The sequence below is a fragment of the Electrona antarctica genome, assembly GCF_951216825.1.
Source record: "Electrona antarctica genome assembly, chromosome: 1".
NCBI classification, from domain to species: domain Eukaryota; kingdom Metazoa; phylum Chordata; class Actinopteri; order Myctophiformes; family Myctophidae; genus Electrona; species Electrona antarctica.
The window spans coordinates 15132291-15145643 of NC_136806.1; positions in this window are offsets into that span (position 1 = coordinate 15132291).

Consider the following 13353-nt stretch of genomic DNA (forward strand, 5'->3'; position numbering starts at 1 on the left):
GTTCGAGTTTGACATTATTTACGATTCTGTCCATATCTGGTTACAACTCGGACGGGTCTGAGTCGCCTCTACTGAACTTCGCAACGCTCGACACGGTAAATCAGAGCCCTTTAGGGCCGCTCAGTGGTGTCTCCCGTGGCTCAAGTTCGGTCATTTTCTATATGATGTATTGCCATGTTTTTGTTCTTGCTTAATGTAAGTCGCTCTGGTTTAAGAGCGTCAGCTAAATGCCTAAATTGTAAATTGAAGCACTGGGATAAGTGTTGTGCCTTTTCATGCTTTAGACAAGATATTACTAAACTGTGCAGTATGGCATCTCTGAGGTTGCATAAACAGGCAAATTAATATTTAATGCAAACAGCAGTCCCTGCGGTCAAAAACCATTGCCCTTTCGTTCCGGGTCAATCCTCCCTACCCATGCATGTGAACCTGACACGGTGCCACCCCATGGTCACACAAATTCTTTAGACATGTTTCACCTATTTGGCTCTTACAATACCATTATTCAAAAAGTTGTACAAGACATATACATAATATCTTAGAATTTAGATAATATACAAAAGACACTTTAAAACCAGTAAGACGCCCTGAGGGCGAGAAGCGTGATGGCCCTTGCCGCGACGGCATCCTCCGTGAGACTCCTCCGTGAGACGCTGCTGGCGTTCCCTGGCCAGACGGCGGCGTTGCTCGTCAGCAGTCTCCTCGGTGAGAGTGTGGAGTTTGCGCTGCTAGGGCAGATCGGCGCGTGCACACATCCGCCTGGGAGGTATGCGTCCTGTGTCCTGTGCTGTGAACTTGTCAACTTGTCATAGCAGTTTTAACTATCCGTCTGTCCCTTTTGTGCCCATACGGAGATCTAGTATGCAATACCTGTTGTCATACCACCCATTTTAACTGTCCCACATGGAGATCTCTGTATCTGTCTGTCTGCCTGTGTCTGAAGAGTGGACTGGTAGGCAGAGGCAGAGGCTGAGGCAGAGGCTGGATATTGCACAGGTGAGGGGACTTGGGCTCATTAGGTCCACTGGCAGAGCCTGAGCAGAGCCTTTTGTGGTGGTTCTGGAGAACCGTGGGTCCGACCAACTCGATACCGGGCACTGCACTCCCTGCGGGGGTGTGGAACGCGTGTGTCGAATTTGAAGTCGGTGGGGCAAACGGTTCTCGAGTTACGTGCATTACAACCGTACACACACAGAGACGTGGCACATTTATAGTAGGATAAATCATTCTGTTGAGCTGGTCGAGTCATCATTGTGATGTCAGAACAGGCCAGCTCCATATATGGAGATCTAGGGGTTTGATGAGGTCAGATCAACACATGGAATGTCAGAACAGGTCAGCTCCATATATGGAGATCTAAGGGTGGAAGCTGGCTGGGGCAGTGTCTTGAGTGTACAGGGGTTGATGAGGTCAGATCAACATAAATGTTTTTTTTTTTTTTTTGTGGCTTTCGCCTTTATTTTATATTTTTTTTATGGAGGGATAGACAGTAGGCTGACAGGAAATGGGGAGAGAGATGGGGGGGTGACATGCAGTAAAGGCCGTCGGGATCGGGAGTCGAACCCGCGGCACACTGCCAGACTGGATTACCAGCCAAGGTGCCTGGACCGCTGAGCCACGGCCCTGGCCAGGTCAGATCAACATATGGAATTAATTCTGTAATGGCCATATATAGAGTGTGCCACGAGGCGTGACGGACTGACTCTCAGGTTTTGCCGGTTTTCATAGTAAACTGCGACCTACTGTTGCAATAATATTGTGAATAGTTACACCAACAAGCCACTTCCAAGCCGGCATGTCTCTACTATTGTCTATAGAGCACAGCCTGCCCCGTGACAATGACCACAACTGGCAGCACATTCTAAGATGTAAAAACAAAAATACTTGGCCTACTAACAGCATGCAGTAGTTACTAGTTTGTAAAATTTGCCCCAGATACAGACAGATTCACAGACTCATTTCTAGACATGCAGTTTACAACTGTATTAAACTACGACCCATTAACTTTCACCAGACATGTTAAGCTTTTAAAAATCCATCAAGACAGAATGAGATGTTTGATGCCCAACGCACAGAAGTCACTTCTGGTCAGACGCAGGAGGAGCCAGGCCCGGAGGAAACCCTCCAGTGTCTACAGCCTAACTTACTCCCAAATCAGAGCTCATATATGAATTGACTGATTAAATACTTTATTAGTCAAATAATTTAAATAGCACAGAGGTACAGTAAAACGTTTAGGCTAAAAGGATTAGACTTTTTTTAAGGGGCGCTAGCCCTTCTACAGCTTTTGTCCCCACACGTCTCAAGATTTGCCATTGACAATGAACGGGGAAATTACGTCAGAATTCTGCTAACTATGATGTAAATTATACATCAAAACATTAAATCATATTGACATTGAAGGGAAAATGTACGTCATATGTAAACGAGCAAATCAGCTAACCAATCACAGGCAACAGGCATTCTGATTGGCCAGTATGAGATGATGCATGATGATGTATGATGATAAGCGCTGATAATTCCACTAAATATGACAAACGAGCAAATCAGCATGTTGGTGGGAGCGCTTGGCCAATAAGTGACCACCTTATGTACCTTTTATGTAGCAATGTCAAATGTCCACTAACATAATGCATGTACGATGACATGAGCGCCCCTCATTTCACACAGGTGTGATTATTTTTAAATGAATCAAATTCAATATTTGTTCTACCACCATATTCATTTGTTGGGTAATCTTACAATAAATGCACCACGTGTACTGTACATACGTGTGTACGTCTGTAATCCACATACCTCTAGAACCGTTCGCCCGGCCACACAGACTTAAAATTCAACACGTGTTCCACACCGCCAGTTGATTGCCATGGCATTTGATTACTTAATCAGTCCACTTTTCACAGACAGTTTGCACTCTTCAGACATTCTCCACACATTCTCCACAGACGTTTGCCACTGCACAAGAACTTACACAGAACAGACTGTTAAAACGGGTTCTATGACAACGGACATAACAGGTATTGCATACTAGGGTGTGGTGTATTCCCGATTTTCATTGTTCCCAAGTAGGCCGGTGCCCGACGGTCACAGATCTAGTATAACTAATTAATGTTACCTTTTAAAATGTATATGTTGGTTTCCAGAACCACCTGTAACAACTTTTAAGTTTTTACTAACTTGTTGGTCAGTCTTACTATAGCTATGTACATGGAATATGGAAAACTAGATTAAAATTTTAGGAACCTAGTGTTGACTATCATTTTATTGTTCTGCTCCTAGACATCCTGCACATGGTTGTGTGTAAAGAGGAAGTTTCTCCTGAACAAGAGAGGAGCCTCAGTCTGCTCAAGGAGGAACCAGAGCTTCCACACATTAAATCGAAACAGGAGGAACAACTCCAAAGAACGGAGGAACCTGTTGGGTCAATGTTGACATTACTAGCAGTGTCAAGTGAAGTTGATGAAGACATCTCTTCACACTGCTCTGAAGTTGAAGTTGAACTTGAATCTGACACTGAAGTCACTGAAGACAGTGATGATTTGGGGGAGACAAGTGGAGGTGTCCACACCAGAGAAAAGCATTTCCAGTGTAAACTGTGTAACAAGAGTTTCAGTCAGTCAAATCACCTGAATAGACACCAGCGTGTCCACACTGGAGAAAAACCTTTCCATTGTAAAAATTGTGACAAGAGTTTCAGTCAGTCAAGTCACCTGAAGAGACACCAGTGTATCCACACTGGTGGAATCCATTTCCATTGTAAAGGTTGTGACAAGAGTTTCAGTCAGTCAAGTCACCTGAAGAGACACCAGCGTATCCACACTGGTGGAATCCAGGACCATTTCCATTGTAAAAATTGTGACAAGAGTTTCAGTCAGTCAAGTGACCTGAAGACACACCAGCGTATTCACACTGGAGAAAAGCCTTACCATTGTCAACATTGTGACAAGAGTTTCACTCAGGCAGGTTCACTGAGGACACACCAGCATATCCACAATAGAGAAAAACCTTTCCACTGTAAAAAATGTGACAAGAGTTTCAGTCGGTCATATGATCTGAAGATACACGAGCATATCCACACTGGAGAAAAACCTTTCCACTGTAAAAAATGTGACAAGAGTTACAGTCTGTCATATGATCTGAAGATACACCAGCATATCCACACTGGAGAAAAACCTTTCCACTGTAAAAAATGTGACAAGAGTTACAGTCGGTCAAGTCACCTGACGACACACCAGCGTATCCACACTGGAGAAAAGCCTTTCCATTGTAAACTGTGTACCAAGAGTTTCAGCCTGTCAGCTGACTTAAAGAGACACCAGCGTAGCCACACTGGAGAAAAACCTTTCCATTGTAAACATTGTGACACGAGTTTCAGTCAGTCAAGTCACCTGAATAGACACCAGCGTAACAACACTGGAGAAAAACCTTTCCAGTGTAAAAATTGTGACAAGAGTTTCAGTCAGTCATGTAATCTGAAGACGCACCAGTGTGTCCACACTGGAGGAAAACCTTTCCACTGTAAAAAATGTGACAAGAGTTACAGTCGGTCAAGTCACCTGACGACACACCAGCGTATCCACACTGGAGAAAAGCCTTTCCATTGTAAACTGTGTACCAAGAGTTTCAGCCTGTCAGCTGACTTAAAGAGACACCAGCGTAGCCACACTGGAGAAAAACCTTTCCATTGTAAACATTGTGACACGAGTTTCAGTCAGTCAAGTCACCTGAATAGACACCAGCGTAACAACACTGGAGAAAAACCTTTCCAGTGTAAAAATTGTGACGAGAGTTTCAGTCAGTCATGTAATCTGAAGACGCACCAGTGTGTCCACACTGGAGGAAACACTAGTCATAATGTTAACAATGTGACAAGAGTTTCAGTCGGTTAACACATTCCGTCATTTAAAATCCAACCGTTCACTGTCGTTGATAGAATATGCCATCATTTTAAGGGTTTATATTGATTAAGTTCAATTGCGCTCATATGCAACTTCTGAAAGACTCACGGTTGCTAGGCCACCCGCTTTGACTGTTATCAATGGACAAGACCGCAGTTATCAGTTCGGATCAGTACTATTGTTTTTGGGCATGGGCATACCTGCTGACTGAAAAAAAACGACAGGATTACGGTTGGCGAACATGCGTTAATATTAGGACCGCACTGCGACATGCTTGCGGTTAAGTTTAGGGGAGGGTATGAGGAGGCTTGTCGTTTTTAGTAGGCAGTAGACCAAAACGACAGGATTAAGGTTGGCGAACATGCGTTAATATTAGGACCGTGCTGCGACATGCTTGCGGTTAGGTTTAGGGGAGGGTATGAGGAGGCTTGTCATTTTCAGTAGGCTCTCAGCATGTCCAGTAGACCTGAATAGACCGATAAGATCGGTTAACGTGTCATCAACGCCAATCGCAGCCAGTAGGCTCCAGACGAGCTGACCGGCTAGATAAGATCGGCTTAATAAGTAACCTACTGGGAATTATCGGTTGATTTTCAGTCGAAACGGCTGGCTAGGTGATCTAGTAAACAGGAAATAACCGGAAGTGAAATGTCCACCTGCCGTCCGCCTCCAGCAGAACAGATTTTTTTAAATGCATTCATCTTGGATTATTTTCCAAGATTGCGTTTTTGATCAAAACAAGGTTATTCACAGCCCATAACTAAAGCGTTGATTATCGTGGTTACAAAATGTATGTTTATCGCGGGGCACGTTACATAACTGATTTTTACTTCTGTGAGAGGGAAGTCAAAACCTGCCAAGGTTAACCTGCCAAGTTTATTCATAGATCTTTCACGGCAAGCTTTCAGCCGTCTTATTTTGAAGACCCCAAAAGCTTATCCACTATAAATTAGCTCGCTGGGAGGATCAAATGAAACCACTGTACGTTGGCAGTCAGTTGGACATACAAGCATAGAAACATACAAAAATATGGATATTTCTACGGATCTTGTCAAAATTGGCATCTATTAGGACTGAGTTGGTCTTCGGAGACTTTCCAACTCTTTCACCATTTTTGGTGATTTCTTTTTTGGCTAGAGGAGAGGATGGTCATAATATGTATTGCAAATTATTTTTGGTGTTATATATTTGTGTTATAAATTAATAAGTAAACCATTATGAATTGTTTGAGGTAACTGTGCTTTTTGAACTTTTACAGTTTTTTCTGGTATGGCTTAATGTCATTTTGCTGTGTTCTATTTTGTTAATAAATGTACTCCTTGGCTGACATTTATATCTACATGATCTGAATATCCATCTGTCTGAGAGCATTATGTTTGCATTCATATTGCTTTCTTCTGAGTCCCAACAAGTTCTGACATTCCAAAAAGTTGAATGACACGGTTTATTTGAGAGCAACTAATATTATTTCATGGAAAATGAACAATCATTTAATATCTGTCATAGCCTATAAACACATCTGGAGGGAAATATAATAATACAAACTATGTATTGTAATGTATTGTTGCTTCTGTTATCATTTGTAGTATATTATACATTTTGAGTTAGACTTTCAAATGTATGAATATCTAAACGGCTTTGAATGTTATCAGCCGATAATCACCAGTAGGTTACTTACTGGAGCCTACTGGCTGCGATTAGGAAACACAGAAGTGAAACTGACTTAGGCCTACATGGCCGGTTAAGACTGATATGAGGTTAGGGGACTTACGTGACTGGTAAAAGATTATGAGGGTAGGGGACTTACATGGCCGCTTAAAACTGATATGAGGTTAGGGGAATTACATGGCTGGTAAAAACGTATGAGGTTAGGTGACTTACAATACGTGGCCGGTTAAAACTTACAGTATGAGGTAAGGGGACTTATATAAATGGTAAAAAACGTATATGACGTTACGGGTGTTAGATCTAAATTTGGCCACCACAGGGTGCTGTGTGCAGCCTTGAGTCGGTCGGATTCACGGTTGTCCAGAACTATCGGGAAAGGGGTCCAGTCTGGTCAGGCTCTGCCAGTGGACCTAATGATCTTAACACATCCCGTGCGGGAAAGGGATTTCTACGTGTTTCGAATCCCTCCGGTGCGGGACGCGGATTTCTGCGTTTACCGCATGTTTTTATTGATTACTTTCAATCGCCTTTCTACACAGTACACACCCGGGCAATGTGTCAACACTCGATCACGTGATCCCACTTGATCCGTCATCATAATCTTCATAAAAAATAAATAAAACAGTAGTAACGTAGCCCCGATATGTTCCCTCAGTCCCATATGCTCATTCTTTAGCTCATACAAAAGCCATTCAGCGACGAAAGGTAAATGGTATGTGTACTTTTTCCTCGTAAAAGTAGACATTCAGGGCTTTCATTCGGTGTATAGAATTTCTATTTATTTTTTAAAACTGCCTGTCAACGCCTGACATAAGGGCCGATTCATACTTCTATTTTAGAGCCGAATAAAAGGTTCGGCTCTGTAGAGCCTACAATGTGACGTCATTTTAGGTTCGGGGGGGAGGGTACCGTCCTAAAGTCGGCTCTTCGGTGCTACTGAAAATTTCTGACGAGCCGAAATCATTTCGGCACTACAGCGCCGAAACAGCGGTAAAATAGGAGTATGAATCGGCCGTAAAACAGCTCCTAACTCGGCTTCTGTTCAAGATGAGCCTGTTACTACAAAAGCAGGTGTTGCATAAAGATATATATCTCCAGATATATATCTCCATCTTAAATATAATAATTGGAGTGGACACATTTAGCTTTCTTTTGAGGTATAAGAGAACATTTTGAGCTATAAGAGAACATTTGCTGTCGGCCTAGGAAAAGGTTCCTCGTCCAATGCTATCATCGTAGCAGTGAGGGGCATGCAGTTAATCAGAATCGTTAGCACGCTTTGTGTTAAGTCCCCACACCTCTGCAATAGGCCTATCTCACAGCCCGCTTTCCACGCCCACTTCCGGTAAATAGTGGTGTCATTTAACATTAGCATTTACACGTTTTTTTCTCTGGAGAATCTAAGTACATTTTCTAATGTAAAAATGTGACAGACCAATATTATTATGAAGCAAACAAGATGGTAAATCAGCTCGAACAGATAGAACAAACCTTACCTTGAGAAAACAAAAGTTGTAGACTTCTTAAATTACCTCTGTTAACATGTAGCGTCTATGGAGTGACGTCACGCTATCACCACTAACCCCGAAAGGGGGCGTATTAAGTGGGCGGGGAAATTCTGTGAGATAGGCTTATTGCCAGGCTCTGCCTGAGCCAATTGATTGCCATGGCCAAGGTTCAAGGTTCAAGGTCTTTATTAATGTCCCAGAAGGGCAATTGTGTTTACAGCAACAGTAGTGATTTCAGACATACAAACAATACAAAACAATACAGGACAACAACAGACATGAGACACCATAGCCTAAACAGAGGTCTGGTCGCATCTAGTGCAGGTATAGAATAAAAGATAAAAAGAGAAAGGCAAAAAAAGTGCTAAGATATAAAGTGCCGCATAAAGTGCATGTTTCAGCATCGTCATCATCACATTACATGATTACTGGCAGCATTGACTGCACGAATCGAGGCAGGGACAAAGGAGTGCTTATATCTGTTGTTTTTGACAACGGGGGCACCCAGACGACGGCCTGATGGCAACAGCCTGTACTCTGACTCGGTGGGCATTATCCTGCCGAATGGCCCTGGCCTTCATGAGCAGCTGTCTATTGTAAAAAGGATCGAGGCTCTCCAACTGAATGCCAGTAATTTTGGATGCAGTTTTCACAATACTTCTAAGAGAATTTTTATCTTTAATGGTGAGGTTGCCAATACAACAGATGATAGAAAAGGAGATAATAGAATGTACATAGGCACTGTAAAACAGTTTCATCAGGTCTCTGTCGACATTAAACCTGGCTAGTTTCCTTAGGCAAAAAAGGGCGTTGCTGGCCCTTCTTACACAGCATGTCTGTGCTGTCAATAATCGTGCCCTGGTATTTATAACTAAGTTGAGAAGATCAAATTATGCAGCTGCATGTTGTCAGTGAGTTGGATAGACGAGCACAAATAATTTTGCATATTTCTACGGATCTTGTCAAAAGACTTTTTGCTTTCTGCTTTTGAAAACCTTACAACAATGAGTTTTTTTCTTTTTTTTTGCTAGAGCATGCCATTGCACTGATGTAGGGTGTAGGCCTATTTCAAAAATATTTGTGGTGTTATATATTTATGCTATATGGATTACCAGCTAAACCATTATTAATTGTATGAGGTAGAACTGTTTCTTCCAATGGTGGCCTTAGTTTGGACTCACCAAATATATTTATTGACACGCTCGACTCGCACTCCAGCCTGGCTCCTTTGCATTCAGCAGCACTTGTTTGTGTACAATAATGTGTGTGTGTGTGTGTGTGTGTGTGTGTGTGTGTGTGTGTGTGTGTGTGTGTGTGTGTGTGTGTGTGTGTGTGTGTGTGTGTGTGTGTGTGTGTGTGTGTGTGTGTGTGTGTGTGTGTGTGTGTGTGTGTGTGTGTGTGTGTGTGTGTGTGTGTGTGTGTGCGCGCGTGCGCATATCAGTGGACCAAACACACCGGCAGCCACACCGGCAGCCACACTTGGCGGTGCAATAACACCACCATAAATCACCCATATTGGCTCCTACACAGTTTTTGCCCTGTGAATCTTTCCAGGTTTGTTTGGGTGGTGCCTTGTAAAGCGCCTTGGATAAAGGCGCTATATAAATGCACCATTTACCATTTTACCATTTACACTGGCTATGTGTATATCTTGTAGGTTTGTAGGCTAGAACTTGTAAATCGTCTATTTTCAGGACGTGACACTGTAGGCCTATAGGCTAAATGGGGGCGGGGCTGAAGGCGAAGGCGGAAGGACAGAACCCTTTGAGTCAAGTATTCTGAATCGGAGAGGTACAATTACTGGGGAAACTGCCAGGTCCCTGTGTCAACATATATAAACTAAAGCCTTCAGGATTGTTGTTCAGTGTGCCTGTTATATGCATCTGAACCACAAGAGGGAACACTTGTACTTTTTGATTGATTGATTGAAATATTTATTAACAGTTTGCAGAATTACAGTACATTTCAAGCACAAACTCAATACAAAGGCTGTTAACTGTGAGTGGACGACCCAATTAAGCATTACACTTGTTTACAAGAGGGTCCACCATGTTCAATTCATCAAACGTTTTTATTATTATTATCCCCTGTATGCCTTATTATATCTAGGTACAATGATTGTGGGTCTCTGTTTAACAACTGCATTGAGAGTAGTAATGAGTTTAGATTAACAGCCAGGTTGTAGGATTGTACTGTAGCAACCCTTGATAGGTGTGTGTGTGTGTGTGTGTGTGTGTGTGTGTGTGTGTGTGTGTGTGTGTGTGTGTGTGTGTGTGTGTGTGTGTGTGTGTGTGTGTGTGTGTGTGTGTGTGTGTGTGTGTGTGTGTGTGTGTGTGTGTGTGTGTGTGTGTGTGTGTGTGTGTGCTGCATCTATGTTGTCAGAGCCACTGTTTAAGTGCATCCTGGCAACTGAAACAGCTAGAATAGATAAGGTGAATGGTGTGTGTGTGTGTGTGACCTTTATTTATAGTTATAAAACAGGAGTTGACCCATAGGTAATGATTTTCTCATTTCTCATATACTTTCGCCTTAAAAACCAATAGGTTTTTATTTAATTAATTTTGATCGGGCTCTCACTACCATCTGAATAGCTCTCTGTTGCTAGGCGATCAAGTAAACGGGAAATAACAGGAAGTCCAAAGTCAGCCGCCCGTCCACCTCCAGCAGAACCATTTATCTCAGATTATTTTCCCAGATTGCCTATTTGATCAAAACAAGCTTTATTCACGGCTCATAACTAAAGCGTCGCTGGTCTCGGCTACACAATGTATGTTTCCGCCAGGTGAATTAAATTAAGACCACGGCTAACTTTGCATTTTCACTTCCAGTTCACGGCCCGAGAGTTTTCGCTCTTCAAAATAAGACCTGGCTCTGAAAACACTGGCAAGGTCTCTAAACGCAGAGAGAGAGAAATTTGGCAGTCAATGAGTTTAATAAAGAGACATTTGCAGAAAAGCCAAAGAAATGTTCCTTCTGGAGTTTAAATAGCGTCTGCAGCTGCTGAAACGACATCTCTAAATAATTCACCCAGTAATCTTAAAACCTTGATAATGCCAGGTTTTGATGCCCCACACACATGAACGGTTAGGGAGTGCCTGCCTACCTGCATGCCTAATATTGTCTCCCTATAGGTGTCAGGTGAGCATGGGTGGGGCATTCCAGCCCTAATGGCTCATCGGAGAGCACCTGCATGGGCCCGCTTGTAAATACCTGGCCCTTCCCATGTCATTCATTCTGAGAGATCATGTACTGTGTTCATTATGTTTGACTTGTGCTTTCCATCCACACATGTACTACAATCTTTAATAAAATTTAATTGAAAAATTGAATTGAACTATATGTTTCACTCATCCGCACTGATTACTGACTCCACACCCCTCCTTACACTCCTTACACTTATGTTATGTTGTTCTTCAGTGATTGTCATTAACCCTTGCCCCCGCGGCAAGTGGAAGCTGCACGCAAGGTTCATTTTCCATCCACCAGCTGTCTGAAAACCAGGAAGAGACCTTAGTGACCTTAGGTCTCTTACATACATAGGTGATAATCTGTCGCCATACTCTGACAGAGAAATAGATAATTGGATTTCCTCGTATCTCCCTATGAATCTTATCTTTATTACAAGTTACAAAAGGGCTCCGTTAGTAGTAGAAGCACTCCAGCATTGAACTATAGGAGGACTGGCCTGGGACTTGAACATGGAATCTTTGTGCTGAGTCACCACTTGCTCGCTCAACGCTCCTCGCCGTTTGATCTTGTTCTCTTCTCTGCATCAAGATCCTCCTTGTGCAGGTAAAGGAGTGTTTGTACAATATTATGTAACCCAGGTACAGAACATGTAGTAAAATGGGCTAAATTGCCCTTTACAATAAATAACAGTTAACAAAGTTGTACAGTGACATAATTCATTCAGTCATTATTATATCCTCAGATGGTGTAGTGGTATTATTACAAGACTCATATAATATAGAAATATAGAAAAAATCTATATGCAATATGCACATATGTAAAGCAACGGCAACCGATAAAGCACACCACACCATTGCGCCCTCAGCAGGCGACTTTTGAGTTGTTCTTTTGTAGTTTACCTTCAAAATCCTGTAGGTGGACTGTCTGGGATTTGAAAATTTGACCATTAAACCATCACATGCTTTTATTGCTTCTGAAGTGATCTTTTGAATTGAGCAGCAAAGCCCAGCTTACCAGCTTGGCTTTGCTGCTCAGTCCAGCCAGACAGCTGGCCGACACCTAGGCTATTATTATTATTACCTTTAATTATTATTACCCTATGATTACCTTTATACAGTACCAATATAAAGGTCATTAAGTGGTAAGAGTATGGTGACCGGTTTACAGGTTTTTATAATTTCACAAGTTTCTGTTTCTCTAATTCCAGAAGGGACATGAATACGCAGTGGTGGAAAAAGTACTCAAATGTATCAATACTGCAGTAGCCTATAGAAATACAGTATAACAGTATAACAGTCCGGAATTCAAATTGTACTTGAGTTAAAATACAAAACGTATTGGCATAAAAATGTACTTAAAGTACCAAAAGTAGAAAGTACTGTACAACGCATTGTGAGCTTGTAGATCGGCTAGATATAGGGCTGATGTGGTTAACGTATGTTTTTTAATAATAATCTAAATCTACAAAGTAGCTAACTACCAGTATATGTTTTCAAATAAATGTATAATGGAGTAAAAGTACAATATTTGGATCCGAGATGTAGAAGTGGAGTAGAAGTATTGGAAATTGGAAACACTTTAATAAAGTACAATAATACCTTAAAATTGTACTTAAGTAATAAGTAAATGTAGGCTAATGGTTACTTTAGACCACTGACATTCTGGCCCAGAATGTCACATCATCATGTGTAAAGATATTTACACTGTCATGACTAAATAAACTTACTTGCAGATGGCAGACTGTAAAAGAAAAAATATAGGAAAATCATGAAAACATCACAAAACATATGATAGAAATAAAGAATAAGCAATTACAATAAAACAATCCAATATAATTATAAATGTAACCAGACAAGATTACAGGGGTCATTGGGAGTTCCAGGGGGTCCTCAGCTATAAATGATATAGTTTGGAACCAAATGGACCCTTATGGGTCTAAAATTAACAGTGATTTTACAATATAAATTGGGGGTCCCAGAGATAGAAATGCCTTTAAATGGGGGTCCGTAGAAATGCATGTCAAACTGGGGGTCCTTGAAATGAAAATGGTTGAGAATCACTGCTAGAACCGTAATAAAAATATTCTCTTA